Genomic DNA, 10,481 nt, shown 5'->3' with positions numbered 1-10,481 from the left:
CATTCAGGTATATTCAGGTATTGGTAGGGATGTTCAGGGGGTATTAGGTATCCAGGTATTGAGATATATTTATGAATGTTTAATCAGAGAATAACCGCCACGAAACCCAATTTATTCAAGATAGCTAAAGTGTAACTTTTAGCTTGTTGTTTATCGTGCCCTTAAAGCCTTCGTTTAATAAACCTGAGAAACTTCTATGCGAAAATTGTAGGCATTCAAACTTATGTCCATATGTTTGGTAGACAAAATTATGCAACCTTTGAAAACATGTCCATGACTTGTTATGGATGTCAATGAGCCATCAACGAATCGGCCAAATCTCCAGTCTAAAATTGTAAATAATGCAAAGAATTCACATTGATTTGTCATATTATATTTAATGAAAATCTAATTTTTTATTTACATCTGCTTTCAGCAAATATATCTAAATAGCAAAAACTGTATGTTATAAAGGGAGGCAGTCAAGCGGCCAGAGTCTGAACCTAGCGGACCTCTCCATTTTTACTATTATGAGGTCGTGATGAAACTAAACTATCGAAATGAACTTTTGGTTGTGCCAGATAAACTGTTTCTTTCAAGCTCGGTCTGCCGTAGTGTATTTATATTACAGACATGTGAGTGTCTTATTTTTATAGGTGGCTAATTCACAACAAAATAATATTTTACCAAAAAATCGAAATTCGATTTGCTTCATGTAAACAATAGAGTAAGGGATTATTTATTTATTGTTAACTACAGTATAAAGAGATTCAAAGAAGATGAACTACTTTAAGAATCATAAGTGCCCTGTATAATTTATTATATTCCAGTGAAATTTTAATATTATATAATCGTAAGTTATAATTATTGGAAATTAGTAGATTATTATATATATATATATATATATATATATATATATATATATATATATATATATATATATATAAACTACGAATGTATAACAAAACAACAATTACTTAATAATAATAAAAGTTAAAAAAGATAATGTTACAAGTAAATTCCCAATATCCTTACAAATAATATACAGGTATACAGCGCCATATAAGTTATCTAGATTTCATTGTCAGACAGTACTTGGTAATTTCCTTAGTATAACTGTTAGTCATTTACAAGAATGCGGCATAATTGTTTATGTAGCAATAAGACTGTAGGAAAACGATGATATGGCTCATATGACGTAGAAAAAGAATTAATTTCTAAATATTGATGCTTCAGTTTTAGATAACGATACAACTCACCACACATTATTGTTAAATGTATTTGTGTGCGGAATCAAAATTGTCCATAAACATAATAATCTATCATTGGGTTTTATTTAGATTTGTGAAGGAGTTAGTATCTAGGTCTCTGTGATGGGACAGACAAGTTAAGCCCTTCCACGAAGCGAGTTAAGACGCATTAGTCTCGTCTTGATAGAGTTACATGAGACTAGAATGGGTCCAGAATACTCAAACAGACCGCCCGTTGCTGTTTTTGTCCTTCTGAATTTCTGAACTTGAATTTGTTCGTCAAATAAGAAAGATAAAGTTTCTTACAATCTAATGGTATCAACTCGTATATATATTATATACAGGGTGACTGGCTCTTGGTGTGAAAAAATAAATCTTGTAACAATATAGACTTAGGGCAGTAAGAAACTATTATTTAAACATTTTTATCTAAAAAATCCTGTTTGTAGTGATTTTTTTTTTTTCCATTTTTCAGAAAATTTATATAAAAAACTGCATTTTTCTCCAATTTTTACTTTGTAAATAAATTTTTATTGGTGTTTTCTGAAAGTTCATAAAATTTCAATTAGAAAAAGACCATAATAAGCAATTTACTTAACTTTATGTGATACTTATTACCAATAAAAGTAAGAAAATTGAAATTTATTTTAAAATTAAAAAAAAATTAACCAATATTCTGAGCAAATTTAAATGGGATTCAATTGTCAAATTTCACAAAACTTCTCCATTTAATAAGCTACTATTTAACATAAAAAAGTGTATGTAAAAAAAACTATCGTTGTTGAATTTAAGTTGGTTCCAAATTAGTTTCAAACTATGACCCAGACATTGATCGAAGACGTCTATCCCTAAGATTTGAAGGTAACAACACGTTTTTGTGTCTATTGAAAGCCCACGGTATATATGAGTGCATTGTAATACAACGTCATTATTATTACAATCACTAATACGTATGTTTTTTAGGTTCACATAGGTCTAATCTTAGACGGATTAATAATTATAAAGTCTATAACGTGATAGAATATTGGAATATTTACTTATAATCTACAATGAGATATGACCTCATTCACTGCAGATGTACTTTTCATGATATTATTAAAACTGTTGCTATTACACAAAACTTGCTCTGTGCTCAGCATGTAGCAAGAAAAAAATGTGGACCTTTAATCTCTGTTTGAATATTGTGAGTTCACATGTGTTCGATTTTTATTAATAAAAGTTCATATATTTCAACCTATTGTAACAAAAAATATACCCCCGACTTAATCGGAAGAAAGGTAAATTTCATATGAAGCGGTCACCTTGAAACATCAAACTAAAGTTGCATTATTAGTTTAGATGTCTGATTCGCACAACACTGATGGGACAATAACCTTTAATGTTAATATAATCGTAACACTTTCAAACATTTAGAAAGTCCATAATCTTGAAACCTTACTAGAGAAACAAATAAAATAATTTGTAACCATATATATTTCTCTGTGAAAATGTTCTCTTATGGTTTAATTGTATACCTCTATAATTTTAATCGGTCACCATCTTGAAACAGAAAAAAAGTTAATGAATTTATTGCTCTTGGACATTTGACATTAACTACCTCTTTTATTTTTCTACCATACCTTTTAACTGTGTTCAGGGGTTTATAGCTCTCAAATCTTATTCCAAAGACTACTCCTTTATTATCAAATCACTTGATAGCTCGTATTGGTACACCTTCAATTTCGGCTTCTTTTCCCTGAACCGTACCTCTCCCAATTTCTTACATATCTTTGTCAAAAGTGAACTCTAAACCTGGAAAACGGTTGATTCGAATTGTACCAAGAGCTGAAATTTCCATGTTTGCTAATGTTACAAAGATGTTGCGTGAGGAATACCAATATATTGTCAAAATAAATAAGTTGATTTTCATTCAAAAGGATGTCTTGAATCAGCTGTAGTACAACATTTGAGCTTTGTCCTACATCTGGAAGGTCATTGACAGGGTTTATCTGTCCTGAATACATATAGAAATTATGAATAAGACACTAAAGATAAAATGCCCCATTTATGAGGCTTTGTGGTCTGCGCTTTTTGAGCGAAGATACGCCTTTAAATGGGACGGTTTTTTTGGTCTACGCAAAGGATTTGTTCTTCAATTGGTATCTCCCTGAATTTATCATTGAGATGGTCCACAAGAGGTCACTGAGTAACACGATTTTGGCAACATTTTAGAATATTATTATTAAAATGTATCTTAGCTCTCAGTTCCTCCCATCTACTTCTAGGAATAATATCGTCTACTTTATCAAAGCGAGTTTTTAGAATCCACTACATCCTGCTTCTGGGAAAACTGGAAATACTCTTATACGCAGATGTTCCTTTAAACAGTTATATTTAATTTAAACTTGTATTTAGAGATTTTTACATTGCTTAGAGCACTGTAGAGGTTGCTCTATTCAATAGCTCTAATAATTTGATTATAAAAAAAAAATACTTGAAGTAATTCATGGGACTGCCAAGTTGGTGCCAGCAGGAATGTTGATCCATTTTGAGATTGCCGTTTGGCTCTGACATGTTGGTTTACTATGCCACACCGGTACCTACTTACGGGCTATTTTTAGTGATTGATGCGGATCGTTCTCATCCTCTTCCTCTGCATCACTCTCAGACAAACTCTCTGACCTAGTTAAAAAAAAGTTATTTTAATAATAATGACGTTGTATTACAATGCACACACATATACCGTGGGATTTAAATAGACATAAAAACGTGTTGTTACCTCCAAATCTTAGGGATAGACGTGTTCGATCAATGTCTGGGTCATAGTTTGGTTCATAATCTGTGTCTTTGCTGTCTGCAAGCGGTACCTATAACAATCAGATGTTGACATGTCCGCCTCACTCGTTTCATCTGAGGAATGAAAGCATATTATTATTTTGACCTGGTTCTGGGATTGCTGGTATAAATCTTACACTATGTACTCACAGCTTCAGCGTGACGTGTTTCATTGGGATTGTCAAATGCACACTCCAATAAGTAAAAAAACACACAGTTAAGGATAAACGGGATTGTTCATTCTGTAAATACACAATAGAAACAAATGAATAAATATTAATTTTGAAATAAATGTGTTTTTATAAATTTTACTGTTATTATCTAGAATTTTAGGAGTTGTTCCTTTATTTCCCCGTATGCCACATCTGACAAAAACTCCACATGGCGCTTTTAGACAGCAGTCCAGATGCCCACCTGTAGCACAAACACATTTTAATCCACACAGCATTTGCCATTACGCCACCTGATTACTTAAACATACTATTAGTTAGTTTATAAGATAAACATTTAGTTTTGGATTTACAAAATATAAAATTTACATTGAAATGTAAGAGAAAACACAGAAGTCTTGATTATGTGGAAATGCCCACGTTGATGAGGTTATATCAGTTACTGAGCTGAAGTAGTGCGAAGATTCGCCACCAGAGTGCTCTGAATACTGTAGTATCATGGAGGAATGTGCCTCCGAAGGGCAATTTCGGGTTAATAATGAGTGAAATTGTATATTTTTTAATGTTAGTAAATAAATTCAGATATGTACCATAAATGACACCCTGGTCGTTAAGAGGTGAACAAATAATCAGTTAACTTCTAGAAACTTTACGAACTTCTAGAATCTTTGTGATCTTTGAGATGCTGAGAGGATAGTTAAATATCGAACGTTTGCCACCATTATGTGTTACAATAAAGTATAACACTAAGTTTCGTGAATTGAATAGACGGTGAATGGCCACAGAAGCTGCTGCTGGATGCTGCGCCGAAGGAAGCAGGTATGCGAAGTAGGCAAGGAAGAAACCGGTAAGATATGATCTATGATGTGAGTGCGGAATTAATGGGTGTGGAAAACGCTGGCGTATATGGAATAAACGAAAAGTGAAATTACCAACCAAGTATTTAGAACATTGTTTGAAACAAAACAGAAATGAACTGATGGAGAGGTGGATGGTCATAAAATCAGCTTTTCTCACTGAGCATAAGAACTTATCCATAAAAACAGCAAGGATGCGCGAGGGAGAAAATAACTTTTGCAAATTGTCGGTGAGATGATCATGTTAGAGTGTGGTATGATGATTCAGGATGGAGGGGTTGCCCAGTTTAAGAAATAGTTATTAAAATACAGAAAGAATAGATATTTATTCGGTTTAGAAAATTATGTAAAGTGTCAGGTGAACAAGTAGATGAAAGGACCAAGAAGAAGAGGGGGGCTTAAGTACCGGTGATTTACAGCGTTTGAGTAAGAGGGAGGAAGAGAGATGTGCATGAGAGAGATGAGTGATGTACAAAGAAGCTGGAGAAGAGAAAACCGTTCCGGAGGAAAGATAAAATTTTACATGGAAAGAATTCGTGCGAATAAATAAGTGAGTTTTAAAATGTAAATATTTTAACCAAACCGCTCTTTAAAAATGTATTTTCAAAATATTTTTCTAAAACACCTAGTTTTAATACAAATTTTAAATATTGTAATATAAACTTTAATGAACTTTATAACTCATATTCGTTATTGCAAGTCTATACGAATTTATTAACAGAAAAACATAACAAATGTGGTTACGCATAAACCACGCCTCCATACAAGTATTTATTCAATACTTAATAGCGCTGTCGGCGAAATCGGATTATATACAAGCCCACTTTGGGGCCGGTAAGAGGATTAATTATACAGCTAGTATTCTTCCAGCTGAGAAGATAATGTTGCCAGCGAAGCCCTTGTATTATATGAGCACTATGACATTGATAATGTATAGGCTTGCCGGTGTGGATAGTGTGTTTCTCACGGCAAGACATACAGTATTCTTGGGAAAGCGTTTGTATTCTTGATAACGCTATGAGGCTCACATGAGATGATCAGCTGTCTCATTACTTGAAGAAATTATCTTAGTTAATTTTAGCGTAGACAATACCTAAATCGTGCATATAAAATAGTTTGTGATGTTGCATAGGAATGGGAGGTTTGTACACGCTTAACCATATGTTTTAGAATTGGACGCCTGATAAACAGAATATATACTTACTCTTGAGATGCCTCTTTTGAGTGCCTCTTTAGTGATTATTAATTAAATGTCCGTATCCCTCGTATACTTTCAGATCTTCCGTTATCAAGAATTTTATCTAATCAAGATGAGACATAATCTGTTTCGGTAATACAATAATTTAATTGGTTGTCTTTGACATAGTGAGGATTGTTCTTTAATAGTTTTCATAGAACATTTTACATTTAAAAATCATGGTGTATTGTGAAATTATAAATAAATAGGCCAATTTTGTGTACAGAATCTGCCTGTGTACTGAACAGTTCAATTCTGTTTACTTACAGTTCGGTCAAGTCACCAAGGCGCCCCGAGAGCTGGTGACATTACAGCGGTGTAATTGCAACAAAACTGTGACTATACGAATGCAGCTAATTGGAGCAGTGGAACGAGAATTTGTAACTAGCTGTATCACCAGACTCACAATACTCGACATTTCGTCAGTTTCGTGTCAACTTGTTTGACATATCAACCAAACGTTTGCAAAACATTAATGCATTTTGTTGAGAATTTCAAATATTTTCAGATTTACGGTGAAAATTCTGCTCACTTACGAATGTCTCAGTCTAATAAAGTAATGTATTACGTGAATAACTTCATCACTGATTCCTTAATTTTACCCTATTAAAATAGTGGGTAATGCTTTTATAATTTACTATTTCACCTTCTTTTCCAGATGAGTGGTAATTTATTTTATTTCTACCTATTTGATATTTCTGCAGAAATAATGACTCTTACATTAAATGATACTGTTTAGAGAACCATTCATAAAAAAACTAGTATTGTTATAATTGTGATATATATATATATAACTAGGTATGAGGGATAGCCCATTTCATAAACAGAGATTTCACCAAATCTTAAAATCTTAAGAACATGGAATCTGGTTAGTAGATTCTATCCATATTAAGACATCCATTCAGAAGTTTTTCTATATGATCTCAGGATTCCACCGTGTTGCCTGAAAAAATTCAATCTCAGCTTGGGTCTAATTAATATCTGCAATGCTGTCAAATTTACTTGTGATGTCGCAAGTTTGCTATATATACATGCAAAATACGTTATAGTGGAATACAAACTGCCAGTGGTTCCGTATAACGAGTTTAGCGTTCATGGCTAAAATAACCGAGAAATGTAACTTCAAGAGTAGTTGATTCTTGGATGGATGGATGACCGCTGAGCAATCCAATCATTTCAGGCAACCGACCTCAAGCTGGTTATTACTGTTGGAGATACCTGTCCAACGAGGTTTCTTACCTCTTCTAACTGGAAAATTAAGTCATCCTTTAACTTAAAATTTCTTATATTTTTGTCACTCACTTTCACATTTAGCTCAATGTATTTCATAATGAATTTTAACGTGAATAGTTAATTTTAGATATAAAAGTTTATTTCTTCAAATTTTGAAGAACTCATGGTGTAATGTAAAGTATAATATCTTAGCGGGCAATTTAATTGGCCCTCATGCACCATTTTAACATTCATAATTGGCTGGGCGTTAGTGAAGTCTATACTTTAGAGCAGGAACAATTTCATTTCTGTATATTTGTCATTTTATCTTTCTGCCTGTCTGCACAATATCTCGAAAACGAACTGAAACAGGAAATTTTTGAAATTTTGCATGAAGTTTAATTTCTGTATAGATAACACAGAGTTTGATGAGTGGTAAATGGAGTGGTAAATTTCACTCCATGGGATTTTACTGAGCCTTAGCGAATGATTTTACATCGAGTGGCTAAGGTGGAATAAAAATATCAGAAAAATTAAAATTTGTACACATACTGAGTACGATCATGAGATTTTAAAATCTAACATGTAATAGTAAGAGATATATCATTACAAGCGTGAACTTTTGATTTTATTACGTATGTAATGTAAAGAAATCTAAAATATTAGTGTTAACAATAGTATTATCGCAAGAAGTTTTATCTTTTGTACTCATGGGAAGTTTGATCAATATATCTCAGCAGTCAATGTATTAAAGAACCTAGGCTTGCAATGGTATGTCTTACTATAAGATGTAGCTTGGCTACCCAACACATACACCATTGTTTGGTGGTTTTGTGCATGTTTTTATTTATATAGCAAAAAGACAAAAATAATAAAGTCGAAAGTCAATGTTGAAAATCGATGACAAGATTTTATTTCAGCATCGTTTTAAGTTATAGTATCCTTCTTAGCTCATAGGAGCGTTATAATTTAAAATGTTATGCAACCTTACACTTGTTATAAAAAAGTGAATTTATCGAATAGCAAAATATCTCAAGATATTCATCTATAGGCTTTAAATTTGCATGAAACTTCATTTGTACATAGACAACAATGATTAGTTCTATGATGGTGCATGCCCTACCATGGAATTTGGCATCATTGAAGTAGAGGGTACATTTATATTTTGTCTGCCGGGACTATAAAAATTACCTTAAGGATACCTTAAGAATAAAATGAGTATGCAACCTCAATGATACCTGTACGCGACACGTAATGATACGTACTCCTACATTGTTTAAAAAACTAACCTAAATATTCTTAATTTTTAATACAACAGTTGTTAAGAGTAAAAACATAGGGGAGTGCCAATGGCCGAGCGGACTAAGTCGTTGGAGTTTGAGTCTGAGTTAGAGATAGCGCAGGTTCAAATCCTATCTGTGACCGTTGCACTTTTTATCAGTACCACCGACCTCGTACTGTATCGACTCTCTCCCTTATTCTGTTTGATAAGATCCTCGCACAGGCCAGTGGCCCATGAGGACGGACAGAATAAGGCTTAAAAGATCGGCTTCTCCTTAAAAATAAAATATGGCGACTTAGTGTATTTAAAGAACACAGTTAGATTTTGAATAACATTTTAGGCTCAGTTTCTCGTCATGTTTGCTTTCAGATTAATTTCTTGTTATTTTTTGACGTGTTATTATTAAATTGATTACAAATAATTCAGAGATGCAATGAAATTAAGTAATCTAGAGACAAAGCCTCCTTGAGGTTGCTGAGCGGACAGGATTACGCAGGACAGGAGAGTGTAATGCTCGTGTTTACAACATCCTGACATGACGTAAGCAGCCTCTAATGATGTTAACTCACTCGGCCTCAGGGACCAACTTGCTTGTCCTCGCTGTGCCGGTCCAGTAAACCGTGCACTTAGTTTATAGACAGTAAACAATTAATGTACTAAAATATGTATTAGTATATCCAACCTAAACCCAACCTAGTTAAAAGTAAAATTACTGTTTATGATAAATGGTACACGTATGGTTAACATTGTAGAGAATTGATGAACAATGAGCATAGTAATCGTAATCTGTATGGTTAAGAGGATACTAAGATTGCCACTGAGGCATATAACTATATATACATTAAACTTATCATTACATAAATTAGTTGTTAATTTATAGTAATTATGTGTAGCTGATTTAGCTTTAGAACCAATTTAGAGTAACGCACCCTGGTGTTGAAAAGTCCCGTTTTGAGTATCGTGATATGGTTTTACTGTTTCCATTCACAGTATTCCAACCGCAAAAACAATTTAATTTGTGGTGGAAGATTTATGGATTTGTGAGAGCGTTGGAATATATTAAATTCAAGCGTAGGGCAATGTGCAAATAGTTTTGAAGGTGTCAAAGGGACGATTACAATGTTATGATAAATATAAAAAATGGCGTTCTTTAAATATTCTGTGATGCTTTAAGGTATGAAATAGTCTGTAAAAGTAAAAAAATCTCAGGAGCATATAGTAGCAGAAAATATTCTAAGGCTGGAGAGAGTAAGAGGTCAGCTCTACCGGTCGGAGAGGTCTAGAGATCGAACAATACAGAGGCAGGTTACTCGAAAGCTCGTGGAATACCAGAGGCATAGAAAGCCAGGAGTAGGGGGAAATCAGAGACAGGGGGACAGGTTTGTCAGAAGTTTTAATTTTTTACGTATATATTAACCATACAATGTGCGAGAACGTTATTTCAGCATAGATTTTCGATTGTTAAAACTAAAACAGATTTAAATCTTCGATGTATCCGGATGATGAATTCATATTGAGACCAGCCTAGTAACCAGGACTGGTGTTGAAGATGATGTACTCGTATTAGTAATGAGCTCTGGTGGTGAGTATGATGAATTCATATTGAGACCAGCCTAGTAACCAGGACTGGTGTTGAAGATGATGTACTCGTATTAGTAATGAGCTCTGGTGGTGAGTATG

Source organism: Homalodisca vitripennis, chromosome 3 (genome assembly GCF_021130785.1).
Source record: "Homalodisca vitripennis isolate AUS2020 chromosome 3, UT_GWSS_2.1, whole genome shotgun sequence".
Classification (NCBI taxonomy): Eukaryota; Metazoa; Arthropoda; class Insecta; order Hemiptera; family Cicadellidae; genus Homalodisca; species Homalodisca vitripennis.
This window is presented reverse-complemented; position numbering follows the sequence as displayed.